A 16,762-nucleotide genomic window follows, 5' to 3' on the forward strand; every position below is an offset into this window, starting at 1 on the left:
AACCAAAATTTTGGGAGGAAAGCCTGGGAAGTGATGATTTGGAGGAGAAAAAGGTTGAAAAGCTCCAACATCTTCCTGGGAAAACAGGCAATACACATGCTCAGGGCTATGTACTTGCAGAGGAAGACCAGAGAAACATTTTGAGCTCTCACCACTGGCTGATTTTTTGGGTCTGCACAAGAAAAAAAGGCAGAATTGCAAACTGCCTGGTTGAGATTTGAAGGCATTCCTTATTAGAAACCATAAAGACCACAAAGTGATGGGATGAAATATTCATAGTGTTGAAATAACTATCAATCAATTTTAATTACAGTTCTGGCAAAACCATCCTTCAAAAATGAAGTAGAAATCTCCCACATAAGGAAAATCCAGGGCCAGAATGCTTCACTGGTGAATTCTACCAAACATTCAAAGAATAAATATCAATTAAATAGAAGAGGAGGAAACCTTTTCTAATCCATTCTAGTAACTTGATACCAAAGACAGACAAAGACAACACAATAAAACTACAGACCAATATCCCTCATAAAAACAGATGAAAAATCCTCAGTAAAATACTCGCAATTCAAATTCAGAAGATTAAAAACATTATACACCATGACAAATGAAATTTTTACCAGTCATAAAAAAGTGTGATTCAATGTAAGAAAATCAATGTAATACACCATACTTATAGAATGATCAAGGATAAAATGTACGTTCATCTCAACTGACACAGAAAAGCATTTGACAAAATCCAATAGTCTTTTTCATGATTAAAGACATTAAACACACTAAGAAAATAATAGGAATTTCCTTAATATGATATGACATTTAAGAAAAACACTCAACATGCTCAGTGGTGAAATACTGAAAGCTTTCTCTTCAAGATTGGGAAGAAAACAAAGATGTCTGCTCTTGCTATTCTACTCAACCTTGTAGTAGAGGTTCCAGCCAAGAAATTAGGCAAGAAAAATAAGTAAAAGGCATTCAGGCTATAAAGAAAGAAGTAAAACTATCACTACTCAGAGAATATGATCTTATACACTGAAAACTCTAATAAAGAAAAAAACACACACATACATACAATCTATTACAGTTAATAAACTATCTCAACTAAGTTACAAGATAAAAGGTAATTACACAAGAAAATCATTTCTTCATCTATATAAACTTACAATGAACAATCTAAAAAGAAGTTAAGAGAACACTTCCATTTACAATAGCAAAAAATAAAATACTCAGGAATTAACAAAAAAGTGCAAGATTTAGCAATAAAAACTGCAAAGCACTATTGAAATTAAGGAAGGAATCTAAATAAATCATAAGACACCCCATTTTTATGGATTGGAAAATATTGCTAAGATGGCAATAGTTCCCAAATTGATTGAATCCCTATCAAATCCCAGTTGTCATATATTGAATAAATTAATCCTAATATTTATATGGACTTGTATGGAACCCCAAATAGTCAAAACAATATTGAAAAAGAAAAAGTTGGAAGATTCACATTTCCCAATTTCAAAACTTACTACAAAGTTACAGTAATTAAAACAGTGTCATACAGTGGCATAAGGATAAACATATAAACCTGTGTACTAGAGCTGACGGTCTAGACAGAAACCCATACATCTACAGTCACTGATTTACAACAAAGGTGTCAAGATCAGTCAGTGAGGAATGAACATTTTTTTTAACAAATAGTTTTGGAATAACTGGATAGTATATACAAAAGAAAGAAGTTGGTCCCCTGCCTCCTATCATATACCAAAATTAACTTAAAGTTGACTGAAAAGCTAAAAATAGAAAACTCTTATTAGAAATATAGGGATAAATCTTCTCAATCTTGGAATAAGGAATGGTTTTTTAAATTTGATACCAGAAGCAAAAGCAATGAAAGGAAAATCTGATTAATTGGACTTCAGAATTAAAAACTTTTGTGTATCAAGACATACTAACCAGAAAGTGAAAAGACAATACACAGAATGGGAGAAAGTATCTACAAATCATATGTCGAATAAGAGTCTAGTGCCCAGAATATCAAAGAACCCCTGCAATTGAAAAATAAGACATACAGCTCAATTTCAAACACTAGGACATGAATAAACAAAGTGTGGTATATCCAAACAAAGATACACAAATGGCCAATAAGCACAGGAAGATACACAATATCATTAGGGAAATGAAAATCAAAACCACAATGAGATTTCACTTCACACCCAGTAAGAGTGCTATAATAAAAGAAGGAAAAAAGAACAGAAAATAACAAATGTTAGCAAGGATGGGGAGGAGTTGGAACCTTCATACACTGGAAGTAGGAATGTACAGTGGTACAGCCACTGTGTAAAACAATTTGGCAGTTCATCAGAAAGGCAAATACAGAATTATTATATGACCCAGCAATTATACTGCTAGGTATATACCCAAGAGAATTAAAAGCACGTACATATAAATACATACATGAACATACATCATATGAACACACATGCATGTTCATAGCATTATTCTTAATAGCAAAAAAAGTGGAAACAACCCAAAAATATAATAATAGATAAATGGATAAACAAAGTGTGGTATATCCACACAAAGAAATATTATTCAGCCATAAAAAGAATGGAGTACTGATACATGCTACAACATGAATGAACCTTGAAAACATACTAAATGAAAGAAGACAGAAGATGCCACATATTGTACAATTATGTTTACATGAAATGTCAGTGTCATATTCAGAGACAGGGTTTGTATATTGGAGCTTTGAAATGTTCTATAATTGGATAGTGATAATGATTGCACTACAATGTGAATACAAAAGACCAATGAATAGTACAGTTTAAAATAATTAAAATGGTGAATTTTATGTTATACGGATTGTATCTCAGTAAAACCAAAAAAAATCTCCCTATAAGTGTTCAGAACTCTGTTTCTAGGAACTCTGGTCCAAGCAACTAACCATTGCCCTCTCTCACATAAAAATATCAAAACAACAAAAACAAAATCCTGGGATGACTTGTCTTTCTCTATTACCATTATCAAGTAATTTAAATATACAGTTGCACATTAAGATATCTACCATTTCATCTATACAGTTTTCACATACTTAATAGCAATATGTGGCTCTATTTCTATTTACCCTTCAATCCACAATCTTGGCCACATTTTACCATAAAACCAAATGACTTGAATGAATAGACCAGGAAGTAAACACGCACTGAGTAAAAGATTCTTTAAACCAAACAGGTAAAATAGTAATGATCAAAAGAGAGAGAAGGAAAAACTAATAGGACCCAACTCACGAATTTTACTTCATTATCATTACTAGTTCCTTTGCTTTTCCAACATTTCAGCCATTTTTTAAATCATTTTATTCTCTTTTATTAAGGGTTTAAAAATTGAGAAGTGATTGTATCTCTACTATGTTCTCAAATTTCTCAAAATTCCTGACCAAAAAAAAAAAAAGTTTATCACTAGTGATACTAAGTAAAAAATAAAATAAAACAAAAACAGACATTTGAAATACCAATAATATAAAAATATACAATTAATCTGGCCACTTTATCTTTAGTCAGATACTCTGTGGCATTTAGGAAACCCTACAGTGTAAAAGAGCCATATTCTTATAACTACAGCAATAATTATTTGTAAGGCAAAATTATAGTCGGGATTCTCTTTCACAACTGGGTCTTTATTATTTCATAACAAATTCAGCTAATATATATGGCACTGTAACTTTCAAGCCATCATATGCCACATAAAATGGTTCCCAAATGGATAACGTAGTCTTAAATAAAAACTTAAACACATGCAAATTCAAAAATATTAATCTATTCTACATTTTAACAATGCCCAAGGGTGAGGGACAATTCTCTCCTTCAAATTTAACTTAACACCAAAGGAAATAACTCACTTTGTACAAATGCCGGAATTCAATACTAAACAAGTATATTATATCATACACATAGGACATGTTTTGTGGTTTACTTTCCAGATGTAACAAACGACAAGTAAAAGAACGTTTTATTATGCTTCTGTTAAGTACTCCAGTAGCATTTGAACAAAAATAAACTATTTAAAAATAATACGGCAATAGATAGTATATTTATACAATGTACCTGTTAATGTAACAATACAGATTTAGATAATTATTTTTCCCTTTTGATTTTGTCAATTTAAAAATATTTCTAACATGTTAATGAGTATAGAAAATAATAAATACCCATAAAGCCATTTCATCAAGTCCAGTTTATCAACCATAACATTATGTATCTGCTTCAGGAACTTTTTAACAGATCATTAGAATATCATGAAAATGCACAATAAAGATAAAATTTTTCTTGTGATCTGTACCACAACAAATCTACTTAAACTTTATTTAAAATAAAACAGCTGAATAAAATTCATGCTAAAGTTATCTAACAACTTTTGGACTTATTTAATTATTTCTTTTGAAATACCACCAGGCCTACATTTTAACAAGTTAAATTGGTGAAAATAAAATTATTCAACAAACCCCTATTCCACATATTCAGAAGTCCTAGGCTTAACATTATGTTCATTTTATAGAATAGATTTTAAAACTATCAATTCAAACATTACTCTCTAGGGTAAAATAAATCTTAATGTAACTACTGGGATAAACAACTCATTAAAACTCAACTTGGAAAAACTCCAGGATAAATTTAAGGAATAGAAACAAGAAGGTCTTGATTGTGTGGTAGCAAAGGCTGAAAATGAAAATGCCCTAATTAACAAATATTTTTAAAGACTCTGCTTGACCATCTACTGACAAATTGAAATACAGAGCTGATGAAATTTCGGACCAATCTGGCATTTCTGTAAGAAAAATCTTTCTTCAAATTTTTAAATAAAAAATGTGGAAGTGCTTATTACTCAATGCAGAATAATTGACTTAAACAATTCATTCATGTTCACAGGAATACCATAAAATTTTTGCTACATGTAGACTTGAGAAATAGCCATCCACTCTTTTAAAATCAACACACCTCATAGAAATTTAAAGAATATGTCAAGCAACAGCTGGATCTAAAGATTTATATAGAGTCCCCAAATGCAAAGTTTGAACCTACAAATTGGTTCCAAAAATGTATTTGTGTTATTACTCATATCCTGTACAGTAAAATAAACTAGATCACTTTTTCCAAAATAAAATGAATACAAAACTTTACTAACTCAACTCAGAAATGAAAGCAGTTTAAAATGTAAGAAATTTGTATTTAGTTCTGTATACAGTCTCTCTTTAACTTACATAAGATATCAATACTCAATGAAAAGAAAAAACAATTTTTAATTAAATGATAGGTAAAATGAAAAGTTAAATCTCCTTTTTCCTCATGCAGATCCCACTCCACTCCCTATAGATAATCACTTTTTATGAGTTTAGCATAAATACCTACAGATCTGTCTATTGATTTTATGCATTCATGGATACTCATAATTTTAACAGACATTTATATGTGTGTGTATATGCCTACAGCTTACTTTTTATGACTAAATGACAATCATCAAGCTCTTTCTACATCAGTACACATGCTTTTACATTGATCTTTTTAATGTGTGCCTGACATACAGTGTCTGAATCAAGTTTCACATTCATCAGCCATGTATCACAATATCCCCTTTCTCAACATCCCCACCAGGATTAACTATTTTTAAGCACAATGATTTTAGCATTTGCAAATAGCTGTGAAATACAACTTATATCCTATTATGTTGAGATATGAAAACATTTTAACATCTTTCAAATTTCTGAAATAAATAAATCATTAGTTCAAATGTTAGATAATGGACAGAGAAAATGGAAAGAAAAATTTGTCTATTATGAAAAACTGAAATATACTGAATACCTTGACTACTAAAATATGTAAAGTCCAAAATCTTACAAGGAACTATTATGGATGCTGGCAGACAGACAAACATAAGAAGAGCAAAATGTTGTCTATTCATTAATCTCATCATCTCCTAGACAAGTTATTCAACATAGATAATTAATTCACCTACTTAAATAAAACCATTTAACTACTCAGGAAAAAAGAGAACAAGAAGTGTGCTTAGCCAATATATTTTATACATGTAATTAATAATATTTAAGCATAACTTTCAGAATTATGATTAGGAAAATCACTAAAATTTTAGGACAATTTCAGTACTTAATTAAAGTTATTGGGTTTTGCTTTGGCCAAGGGCACAATTTACATGTATTATATAAGTAAATAGGAGACACACTTGGTTGTCAAAAAAGCATACCATCTAAAACCTCATTAATCAGACAACCAAAAATACTGAAATTGCTAAAGAAATTACCACCTGCATGTCAGTAAATATTTATTTGTGGCTACCACAGATTCAAGGTTTTAAAGATAAATGTCCTCCACTGAAAAGAGATGGTCCTTAAAGAACTGAAAAGCTACTAAATAATCACACAAACCAGTGTAAAATCTGTACTATGGAAGTACAGTAAAAAACAGAGACAATATCCCATGGAAAAATATGTGAGGGGATGTGTCCTAGTCAGAAAAAGTATCAACTAGGCCAATACCTGATGGATAAGTAAAGATTATTTAGGTTATTGACTAGTAAAACAATTTTATGGAAGACTTGGCTGAAAGAAGACAAATTGAAAAAGGAATAAGGTGGAAGGAGGTAGATACACAGAATAATCTAGATAGTAAAGAAGGAGCCCGATCACAGAGGGCATCCCTACCAATAAACCACAACTGGCTGCAGATGTATGAGTTAGCTGGTGATTAAGAACAATTCTCTAAATACTTAGAGCAAAGATGGTAGTGAGAGCAGAGAATGGAGCCCAGAGAGCCCTGAGCAGTCCCACCACTGCCAGCAGTCTAGTTATTATCACATCCGAGTTACCAGCACACCCCAGGAGGAGCTGCAGCTTCTGGACCCAACCCCAGTCACCATCACCACAGCCATGAGTAGCCACCCACCACCCTAGCCCTCAGTGCTGCGGAACCAAGCCCCACACCTCACTCAGTGGCACAGGAAATGGTGGCCCCAGTGGGCTCACGTTGGTGTCACCAAACAAGAGTGTTAGCAACAGTGAAATGGTTCAATGTAAGAAAGGGATATGGCTTCATCAACAGGAATGAAACAAAGGAAGATGTATTTGTGTACCAGACTAACATAAATAATAATCCCAGGAAGTACCTTCGCAGTGTAGAAGATGAAGAGTTTGATGTTGTTGAAGGAGAAAAAGGCACATGAGGGCAGCAAAAGTTACAGGCTCTGATGAATTCCAGTGCAAGGCAGTAAATGTGCAGCAGCTTTAACCATTATAGACACTATGCACATCGCAGGGATCCTCCACTCAATCACCAGAACTGCCAGAATAGCAAGAGTGAGGAAAAGGATGAGGGGTGGGAGAGTGCTCCCAAAGGCCAGACCCAACAGCGCCAGCCCTACCACCACAGGTGACAGTTCCCACCTTACAACATGCAGACCACAGTGTTCCAACTCTCCTGTATAGGGAGAAGTGAAGAAGGGTGCTGACAACTGAGGTGCAGGAGAGCAAGGTGGCCAGTGTGACAGAATATGTACTGGGGTTACAGATCACAATTCGACAGCGGTCTTCCTCACCAGCCACAGCCGAGAGAGGACAGCAATGAAGAGGATAAGGAAGATCAAGGAGATGAGACCCAAGGTTATCAGTCACCTCAATGTTGGTACTGCTTCAACTTCAATTATCAATGCAGATGCCCAGAAAACCCTAAACCACAAGATGGCAAAGAGACAAAAGCAGCCGATCCAACACCTGAGAATTCCATTGCTCCCAAGGCTGAGGAGGGCACGGCTGAATAAATGCCCACTTACCATCTCTACCATCACCTGGTTTAGTAATCCAACAAGAAGAACTGAATATGAAATTCCAGAAGAAATGAACAGAAGACTGAAGTGAAGACCTTAAGTGTTTGCTTTTTGCCCACTGACCAGATAACCAGAACTATCTGCATTATCTGTGCAGCATGGGTTTTTATTATTCTTACCTACAGATGACACTTTTTGGTAATAACAAATATGGTGTTTTTTTAAGTAAAAAAAATTTTTAAAGTCTGGTTTTCCTCAGTACACCTTTAAAGGTTTTTAAATTGTTTTATAACTGGTCAAGCTGAGATTTTTTAGGACCTCATTTTTAACTTATAAAAAAAGTTTTCAACTTGATTTTTTTCCAAAAAGTCGACAGCAGCATCTGTTAATAAAGGCCTTAAATAATAATAAAAAAAGAAAAAGAAACGGTAAAGGTCACATGTTACTCATACTGGGATCCAAGAACTAAAACAAAACAGTTTGAACCTGATAGGTGCCTAAAATATGTATTTTTAAAACAAATAGATTATTCATCAATCAGCTAAAACTTGAAAAATGCTAAGAATTAACAGATTCATCTACAAAAGTGGCAATATTTTTCAGTTAAAATCATAACAATGAATACAGTGTTAATGTCAAGAACTTCTAATAGTTACCTACATAGTAGGAATGGCTTCATCACCAACTAATTAAAAGATGTCTAGAACAGTCACTTCATCTCTCTAGATTCATCATTATCAACTGATCTAATCCTTATTTCCACATCAATAAAATAGAGATAGTAATACCTGACTCGTTTATTACAAACGTTGGTTGTGAGGTTCAAATAAATCCTTGCATGTAGTGGAATTAGTTAAGTACAAAATGCTATGCAAGAGCACTATGATGTTCTTAAGAGATTTTTCTACTGGCACTAAATATGCATGGTATGACCTTTTGAATATTGGGACTGACAATGATTTATCTGTTCCTAACTTTCAAATCTACACATTACAGAGATTAAATCATCATACATAGTTAAGAAGGAAATTTAGAGGCAATGATTTAAAAAAACAGACTAAATTTAGTGATTTCTAAGACATTTCTGTTTTAATAAATATGTTGATAACTTACAATTCTAATTTTTAATATATTCAAGTTTCAGATCCCAAAAACTAATGAGACACAGACATATTTTAAAAAATTGGGTAACTAGAATAAAATGTTGTCACAGGATAATATTATCCTGCTGTTGTACATAGATAAAACCAAATAAGAAAAAGCTAGTGTAATTCTGATCACAGAAAAACATATAGGTCTTATAATAATATTTCCTAATATCTCAACTATCAAATGGAAAGGCAACAATCCAAAAATGAATTGTAAATGCTCTTTTGGGAAACAAAAAACAAACTATTTTATTAAGTTTAAAACTTTTAACAAGGGAATAAATGGATCAACTTATCTATGCAACTTCACATCCAATTGATCATAAATTTCAATATGGAAAATATCAAATTTTCCAATCCAAAATCAAAGAAAAACCCTCTGTTTTCATTGTACCAATGCTGTCTGGTTGTTAACGTGTGAAATACTCTTCAAGTCCTTACATAAAAAATCAAAGGGCAAAATCTAAATGATATACACACAGAGAATATATATCTAACGTTGCATTTTTCATATCTCTTAACTCCATGTACATATTTATGTAAAGTTGCATTTTTCATATCTTTTTAATTCCATGTACATATGCTCTTTAAAAAAACGATAGACCAGAGAAGGAGCCAAGATGGCGGAGTGAGTAGCACAGTGGATATCTCCCAAAAACATATATTTTTGAAAATACAACAAATAAAACTATTCCTAAAAGAGAGACCAGAAGATACACAACAACAGACAGGCTACATCTACATCTGCAAGAAGCCAGCACCTTGCGAAGGGGATAAAACACAAATTGCAGCCCGGAGGGAACCAAGCCCCCCCCCCCAACCCAGCTCCCCAGCGGGAGGAGAGGAGTCGGAGTGTAGAGGGAGAGGGAGCCCAGGACTGCTAAATACCCAGCCCTAGGCATCCACACCGGGAGCACAGATACACAGTGCATGGCGTGCTGGATATTAGGGAAATGGGACAGTAAAACCTGTGAGCGAGTCCCCGCAGCTGGCGCCCTTGGGACGAAAGAAAAGCAAGTGCTTTTTGAAAGTCTTAAAGGGACAGGGGCCTCAGAGCTGATGGAAGCATCCCGGTACACTCAGCCAAGCAACTAGGAAACCCGGCGAACTCCAGGCGCCCTAACCCCCTAGGCGGCAGTACAGCTTGGAGGTCCCTCACAGCGATAAACAGCCTCCCACCTGTTCCCCCTCAGGCGCGGCCCCGCCATAGTGAAGCACCGGTCTGAAAGTGGCCACGCACACAGCAACCACACGGAGCTTATTCAACAGCAGCCAGGGCAAGAATCAGAGACCTGTCTGCAAGCAACTGCCCAACACAAGCCGCTAGTGGTCGCTGTTCTCCAAGGAGAGGAAAGCAAGGAGCAAGCAGAAAGGGATTTTGTTCTCCCAGCTGACACACAACCATCTGCCCATCGCCATGAAAAGGCAGAAGAATTTGATTCAGATCAGAATCACACAGACATCCTCCCTTGAGAGGGAACCCGGGGAGATAGATCTAAGCAAACATCCTGAAAAAGAAATCAAAATAAAGGTCATAACCATGCTGATGGACTTGCAGTGAAATATGTAACAGCTAAACAGGTAGAATAAATAAATAAAACAATCTCTGGAAGGAGTAAAAAACAGAATGGATGAGATGCAAGAGGCCATTGATGGACTAGAAATCAGAGAACAGGAACGCAGAGAAGCTGACACAGAGGGAGACAAAAGGATCTCCAGGAATGAAAGAATATTAAGAGAATTGTGTGACCAATCCAGATGGAACAATATCTGCATTATAGGGGTACCAAAAGAAGAAGAGAGAGAAAAAGGGATAAAAAGTGTCTTTGAAGAAATAATTGCTTAAAACTTCCGCAAACTGGGGGAGGAAATAGCCTCGTAGACCACGGAAGCACACAGAACTTCCAACACAACAGAAACAAGGAGGACAACAAAAAGACGCATAATAATTAAAATGGCAAAGATCAAAGACAAGGAGAGAGTAATAAAGGCAGCCAGAGAGAGAAAAAAGGTTACCTACAAAGGAAAACCCATCAGGCTTTCATCAAATTTCTCAACAGAAACCTTACAGGCTACAAGAGAATTGCATGATATATTTAATGCAATGAAACAAAAGGGCCTTGAAACAAGAATACTGTATCCAGCACAATTATCATTTATACACACAGAGGGATTAAACTGATCCCAGACAAGCAAAAGTTGAGGGAATTTGCCTCCCACAAACCACCTCTACAGGGTATTTTAGAGGGACTGCTGCAGAAGAAAGCACTACTAGGGCTAAACAGATCTCACCAGAGAAAATAAAATCACAGCAAAGAAAGTGGAACAATCAATTACTAAGTAAAGTCAACAAAAAAAAATCAACTACCCACAAAAGCAGTCAAAGGAAATACAAAAGAACACACACACACACACACACACACACACACACACACACACACACACACACACACACAAAATACCTAACATACAAAGAATGGAGGAGGAGGAATAAGAAGGGAGAGAAATAAAGAATAATTAGACTGTGTTTATAATAGCTCAATAAGTGAGTTAAGTTAGACAGTAAGATAGTAAAGAAGCCAACCTTAAACCTTTAGAAAACACAAATCTAAATGCTGCAATGGCAGTAAGTACATATCTTTCAATTATCACCCTAAATGTAAATGGACTGAATTCACCAATCAAAAGACACAGAGAAATAGAATGGATAAAAAAGCAAGAACCATCTATATGCTGCTTACAAGAGACTCACCTCAAACCCAAAAACATGCACAGACTAAAAGTCAAGGGATGGAAAAAGATATTTCATACAAACAACAAGGAGAAAAAAACAGGTGTTGCAGTACTAATATGAGACAAAATACACTTCAAAACAAAGAAAGTGACAAGAGATAAAGAAAGACATTATATAATGATAAAGGGGTCAATACAAAAAGAGGATATAAGCATTATAAATATATATGCACACAATACAGGAGTACCAACATATGTGAAACAAATACTAACAGAATTAAAAGAGGAAATAGAATGCAATGCATTTATTTCAGGAGACTTCAACACACCACTCACTCCAAACGACAGATCCACCAGACAGAAAATAAGTAAGGACAAAGAGGCACTGAACAACACACTAGAACAGATGGACCTAACAGACATCTATAGAACTTTACACCCAAAAGCAACAGGATACACATTCTTCTAAACTGCACATGGAACATTCTCCAGAATAGAGCACATACTAGGCCACAAAAAGAGCCTCAGTAAATTCAAAAAGATTGAAACCCTACCAACCAACTTCTCAGACCACAAAGGTATAAAACTAGAAATAAATTGTACAATGAAAGTAAAAAAGTTCACAAACACATGGAGATTTAACAACATGCTCCTAAATAATCAATGGATTAATGACCAAATCAAAATAGAGATCAAGCAATATTCAGAAACAAATGACAACAATAACACAAAACCCCAACTTCTGTGAGACGAAGCGAAAGAAGTTTTAAAAGAAAAGCATATAGCAATCCAGGCATATATAAAGAAGGAAGAACAATCCGAAATGAATAGTCTAAAGTCACAATTATCAAAATTGGAAAAAGAAGAACAAATGAGGCCTAAAGTCAGCAGAAGGAGGGGCATAATAAAGTTCAGAGAAGAAACAAATGAAATTGAGAAGAATAAAACAATAGAAAAAAAATCAATGAAACCAAGAGCTGCTTCTTTGAGAAAATAAACAAAATAGATAAGGCACTAGCCAGACTTATAAAAAGAAAAAGAGAATCCACACACATCAACAAAATCAAAAATGAGAAAGGAAAAATCATAACAGACCCCAAAGAAATACAAAGAATTATTAGAGAATACAACAAAAAAATATATGCTAACGAGCTGGAAAACCTAGAAATGTACAACTTACTAGAAAAACACAACCTTCCAAGATTGACCAAGGAAAAAACACAAAATCTAAACAGACCAATTACCAGCAAAAAAATTGAATCGATAATCAAAAAACTACCAACAGCAAAACTCCCGGGCCAGATGGATTTACTGCAGAGTTTTCTCAGACATACAGAGAAGACATAATACCCATTCGCCTAAAAGTTTTCCTAAAAATACAAGAGGAGGGGCCATTGGAGACAAGATGGCGGCGTGAGTAGAGCAGCGGAAATCTCCTTCCAAAACCACATATATCTATGAAAATACAACAAAGACAACTCTTCCTAGTATAAAGACAAGAGGACACAGGACAACACCCAGACCACATCCACACCTGCAAGAACCCAGCGCCTCGCAAAGAGGGTAAGATACAAGCCACGGCCCGGGAGGACACGAGTGCCCCTCCCCCCAACTCCCGGTGGGAGAAGAATAGACAGAGCAGGAGGGAGACGGAGCCCAGGACTGTTGAACACCCAGCCCCAGCCATCCGGACCAGAGCACAGACACAGTGCATGCAGGGGACCTGGATTCTAGGGAAACAGGGCAGCAAGAACGGTGAGCGGGTACCGGAGGCCTGGCGACAGAGGACATAAGAAAAGCGAGCGGCCATTTTTTGTTGTTGTTGTTGTTGTTTTGTTGAGGTGAGTGCTTTTGGAAGTCTAAAAGGGACAGAGACACCAATACTAGGGAAACAGGGCAGGAAGACCGGCAAGCGGGCATAAGAGGCCGGTGCCAGAGAAAAAAAGAAAAGTGAGCGGCCATTTTTTCTTTCTTTGTTTTGTTTTTGTTTTGTTTTCTTTTGTTTTGGCGAGCACTTTTTGGAAGTCTGAAAGGGATAGGAACCCCAATACTAGGGAAAGAGGGCAGCAAGACCGGTGAGCAGGTGCCTAAGGCTGGAGCCGGAGAACAAAGAAAAACGAGCGGCCATACTATATTTATTCATATTTTTTTTATTTTAAATTTTTTTGGGGGGGGTCGTTGTTTTGTTTTGGGGGGCGCTTTTTGGAAGTCTTAAAGGGGCAGGGTGGGACACTTAATCGAGAGGTAGGGAATATGGGGCTCTCTGGGCACCCTAACCACTGTAATGCTGGGAGCACGGAGGACCCTTACGGAGATAAATAGCCCCCGGCTGCTCCCCATCCAACATGACACCACCACGTTGGAGCAGCAGCCCGAGCCAGGCCACACACATAGCAACAGCGGACATAAACTCCATAGCAGCCGGGCAGGAAGCAGAAGCCCTGTCTGCATGCAGCTACCCAGCACAAGCCACTAGAGGTTCCTGTTCTCCCAGGAGAGGAGGGCCACAAATCAACAAGAAGAGAAGTTCTTCCAGCTGTCACTCGTCCCAGCTCTACAAACTATTCCTATCACCATGAAAAGACAAAATTACAGGGAAACCAAGATCACAGAGACACCAGAGAAGGAGACAGACCTAACGAGTCTTCCTGACAAAGAATTCAAAATAAAAATCATAAACACGCTGACAGACATGCAGAGAAATATGCAAGAGAAATGGGATGAAATCCAGAGGGAGATCACAGATGCCAGAAAGGAGATCGCAGAAATGAAACAAACTCTGGAAGGATTTATAAGCAGAATGGATAAGATGCAAGAGGCCACTGATGGAATTGAAACCAGAGAACAGGAACGTATAGAAGCTGACATAGAGAGAGATAAAAGGATCTCCAGGAATGAAACAATGTTAAGAGAACTGTTTGACCAATCCAAAGGAACAATATCCGTATTATAGGGGTACCAGAAGAAAAAGAGAGAGGAAAAGGGATGGAAAGTATCTTGGAAGAAATAATTGCTGAAAACTTCCCAAAACAGGGGGAGGAAATAATCGAACAGACCATGGAAATACACAGAACCCACAACAGAAAGGATCCAAGGAGGACAACACCAAGACACATAATCATTAAACTGGCAAAGATCAAGGACAAGGAAAGAGTTTTAAAGAAAGCTAGAGAGAAAAAGGTTACCTATAAAGGAAAACCCATCAGGCTAACATCAGATTTCTCAACAGAAACCCTACAGGCCAGAAGAGAATGGCATGATATATTTAATGCAATGAAACAGAAGGGCCTTGAACCAAGGATACTGTATCCAGCATGACTATCATTTAAATATGATGGCGGGATTGAACAATTACCAGACAAGCAAAAGCTGAGGGAATTTGGTTCCCACAAACCACCTCTAAAGGACATCTTAAAGGGACTACTCTAGATGGGAGAACTCCTAGAAAGAGCACAGAACAAAACACCCAACATATGATGAATGGAGGAGGAGGAATAAGAAGGGAGAGAAGAAAAGAACCTCCAGACAGTGTATATAACAGCTCAATAAGCGAGCTAAGTTAGGCAGTAAGGTACTAAAGAGGCTAACCTTGAACCTTCGGTAACCACAAATTTAAAGCCTGCAATGGCAATAAGTACATATCTTTCAATAGTCACCCTAAATGTTAATGGGTTGAATGCACCAATCAAAAGACACAGAGTAACAGAATGCATAAAAAAGCAAGACCCATCTATATGCTGCTTGCAAGAAACTCACCTCAAACCCAAAGACATGTACAGACTAAAAGTCAAGGGATGGAAAAACATATTTCAAGCAAACAACAGTGAGAAGAAAGCAGGGGTTGCAGTACTAATATCAGACAAAATAGACGTCAAAACAAAGAAAGTAACAAGAGATAAAGAAGGACACTACATAATGATAAAGGGCTCAGTCAAACAAGAGGATATAACCATTCTAAATATATATGCACCCAACACAGGAGCACCAGCATATGTGAAACAAATACTAACAGAACTAAAGGGGGATATAGACTGCAATGCATTCATTCTAGGAGACTTCAACACACCACTCACCCCAAAGGATAGATCCACTGGGCAGAAAATAAGTAAGGACACGGAAGCACTGAACAACACAGTAGAGCAGATGGACCTAATAGACATCTACAGAACTCTACATCCAAAAGCAGTGGGATATACATTCTTCTCAAGTGCACATGGAACATTCTCCAGAATAGACCACATACTAGGCCACAAAAAGAGCCTCAGAAAATTCCAAAAGATTGAAATCCTACCAACCAACTTTTCAGACCACAAAGGCATAAAACTAGAAATAAACTGTACAAAGAAAGCAAAGAGGCTCATAAACACATGGAGGCTTCACAACATCCTCCTAAATAATCAATGGATCAATGAACAAATTAAAATAGAGATCAAGGAATATATAGAAACAAATGACAACAATAACACAAAGCCCCAACTTCTGTGGGACGCAGCAATAGCAGTCTTAAGAGGAAAGTATATAGGGATCCAGGCAAACTTGAAGAAGCAAGAACAATCCCAAATGAATAGTCTAACATCACAATTATCGAAATTAGAAAAGGAAGAACAAATGAGGCCTAAAGTCAGCAGAAGGAGGGACATAATAAAGATCACAGAATAAATAAACAAAATTGAGAATAATAAAACAATAGCAAAAATCAATGAAACCAAGAGCTGGTTCTTCGAGAAAATAAACAAAATAGATAAACCTCCAGCCAAACTAATTAGGAGAAAAAGAGAATCAACACAAATCGACAAAATCACAAAAGGGAACGAAAAATCACGACAGACTCCACAGAAATACAAAGAATTATTAAAGACTACTATGAAAACCTATATGCCAACAAGCTGGAAAACCTAGAAGAAATGGACAACTTCCTAGAAAAATAGAACCTTCCAAGACTGACCAAGGAAGAAACACAAAAGTTAAACAAACCAATCACGAGCAAAGAAATTGAAACGGTAATCAAAAAACTACCCAAGAACAAAACAGCCGAGCCGGACGGATTTACCTCGGAATTTTAT

General features: G+C 36.2%; 1 protein-coding gene and 1 pseudogene across 11 annotated transcripts in view; one reads left to right on the top strand and one right to left on the bottom strand.

Moving 5' to 3' along the window:
- VPS13B (vacuolar protein sorting 13 homolog B) overlaps positions 1 to 16,762 on the bottom strand; it is an 876,251-nt gene that overhangs the window by 686,192 nt on the left and 173,297 nt on the right. The gene's annotated exons all lie outside the window — the stretch shown is intronic.
- LOC130682852 (Y-box-binding protein 1-like) lies at positions 5,504 to 8,921 on the top strand (annotated as a pseudogene).

This window comes from Manis pentadactyla, chromosome 3, assembly GCF_030020395.1.
Source record: "Manis pentadactyla isolate mManPen7 chromosome 3, mManPen7.hap1, whole genome shotgun sequence".
In the NCBI taxonomy this organism is placed as follows: domain Eukaryota; kingdom Metazoa; phylum Chordata; class Mammalia; order Pholidota; family Manidae; genus Manis; species Manis pentadactyla.